The sequence below is a fragment of the Petromyzon marinus genome, unplaced genomic scaffold, assembly GCF_048934315.1.
Source record: "Petromyzon marinus isolate PM22_M1 ecotype Great Lakes invasive population unplaced genomic scaffold, UKy_Petmar_22M1.pri1.0 PM_G_Scaffold_40, whole genome shotgun sequence".
In the NCBI taxonomy this organism is placed as follows: domain Eukaryota; kingdom Metazoa; phylum Chordata; class Hyperoartia; order Petromyzontiformes; family Petromyzontidae; genus Petromyzon; species Petromyzon marinus.
This window is the reverse complement of record NW_027422984.1, coordinates 1285001-1287500: the sequence shown is the minus strand read 5'-3', so window position 1 is coordinate 1287500 and position 2500 is coordinate 1285001.

The following is a 2500-nucleotide window of genomic DNA, read 5'->3' as shown; positions in this document are numbered from 1 at the left end:
AGTTGGTGATGTGCCTGAGCCCTTTGGCAGACAGAAGCAGCGTCGTTAGTAGAGAACTGGTGTTTTAGTGTCTCTGAGTACAGTCGTTTAGCCTCTCTCACCGCTTTGCTAAACCTGTTCTTCGACTCCTTGAATCTGTCTCTATCCCCACTCCTAAACGCTTCCTCCTTCTCCAACCTCAACCTTTTGAGCTTTGCTGAGAACCAGGGCTTGTTGTTGTTAAAGTTCACCCTGGTACGTGTTGGGATACAGCAGTCCTCACAGAAGCTGATGTACACAGCCTCTGTGAGTTCATCCAGACTATTGGTAGCAGTCGTGAACATATCCCAGTCAGTACAGTCTAAGCACGCCCGCAAATCTTCCACAGCCTCACTGGTCCACTGTTTAGATGTCCTCACAGCAGGTTTACAGAGTTTTAGTTGCTGCCTGTATGCACGAATCAGGTGGACCAAGGGAGTTCTGTGCGAGCCGAACAGCCCCGTGACCCACAAGAGAAACATCCCCGCCAAATTCGAGCGTTTGACGGGGTCTATCCGTGAAAAAATATTCACGTTTTTGAGTGCACATGCATTTCTGCTGCAAATGCCTCTGGAAGTTTCATGCCGTTCGTATGCCAATTGTGGCAACACGAAAATGACCCGTTTTCCCATTCCGAGGGATTTCTGTGCGACCCTAACAGCCCCGTGAGCCACAAGAGACACATCCCCGCCAATTTCTAGCGTTTCACGGGGTCTATCCGTGAAAAATATAGACGTTTTTGAGTGCACATGCATTTCTGCTGCAGATGCCTCTGGAAGTTTCATGCCGTTCGTACGCAATGTGGCAACACGAAAATGACCCCTTTTCCCATTCCGAGGGATTTCTGTGCGACCCTAACTAACAGCGCCCGTGAGCCACAAGAGAGACATCCCCGCCAATTTATAGCGTTTCACGGGGTCTATCCGTGAAAAATATAGACGTTTTTGAGTGCACATGCATTCCTGCTGCAAATGCCTCTGGAAGTTTCATGCCGTTCCTATGCAATGTGGCCACACAAAAAAGACCCGTTTTCCCATTCCGAGGCATTTCTGTGCGACCCTAACAGCCCCGTGAGCCACAAGAGAGACATCCCCGCCAACTTCTAGCGTTTGACGGGGTCTATGCGTGAAAAATATTAAAATTTTTGAGTGCACGTGCCTTTCTGCTGCAAATGCCTCTGGAAGTTTCATGGCGTTCCTATGCAATGTGGCAACACGAAAATGACCCCTTTTCCCATTCCGAGGGAGTTCTGTGCCACCCTAACAGCCCCGTGAGCCACAAGAGACACATCCCCGCCAATTTCTAGCGTTTCACGGGGTCTATCCGTGAAACATATAGAAGTTTTTGAGTGCACATGCATTCCTGCTGCAAATGCCTCTGGAAGTTTCATGCGGTTCGTACGCAATGTGGCAACACGAAAATGACCCGTTTTCCCATTCCCAGGGATTTCTGTGCGACCCGAACAGCCCCGTGAGCCACAAGAGACACATCCCCGCCAATTTCTAGCGTTTCACGGGGTCTATCCGTGAAAAATATCAATTTTTTTTTGACTGCACATGCATTTCTGCTGCAAATGCCTCTGGAAGTTGCATGCGGTTCGCATGCAATGTGGCGACACGAAAATGACCCGTTTTCCCATTCCGAGGGATTTCTGTGCCACCCTAACAGCCCCGTGAGCCACAAGAGAGACATCCCCGCCAATTTCTAGCGTATCACGGGGTCTATCCGTGAGAAATATTCACTTTTTTGAGTGCACATGCATTCCTGCTGCAAATGCCTCTGGAAGTTTCATGCGGTTCGTATGCAATGTGGCGACACGAAAATGACCCGTTTTCCCATTCCGAGGGATTTCTGTGCCACCCTAACAGCCCCGTGAGCCACAAGAGAGACATCCCCGCCCACTTCTAGCGTTTCACGGGGTCTCTCCGTGAAAAATATCACATTTTTTGAGTGCACATGCATTCCTGCTGCAAATGCCTCTGGAAGTTTCATGCGGTTCGCATGCAATGTGGCGACACGAAAATGACCCGTTTTTTCCCATTCCGAGGGATTTCTGTGCCACCCTAACAGCCCCGTGAGCCACAAGAGACACATCCCCGCCAATTTCTAGCGTTTCACGGGGTCTATCCGTGAAAAATATTCAATTTTTTGACTGCACATGCATTTCTGCTGCAAATGCCTCTGGAAGTTTCATGCGGTTCGCATGCAATGTGGCGACACGAAAATGACCCGTTTTCCCATTCCGAGGGATTTCTGTGCCACCCTAACAGCCCCGTGAGCCACAAGAGAGACATCGCCGCCAATTTCTAGCGTTTCACGGGGTCTATCCGTGAAAAATATTCACTTTTTTGACTGCACATGCATTCCTGCTGCAAATGCCTCTGGAAGTTTCATGCCGTTCGCATGCAATGTGGCAACACGAAAATGACCCGTTTTCCCATTCCGAGGGATTTCTGTGCCACCCTAACAGCCCCGTGAGCCA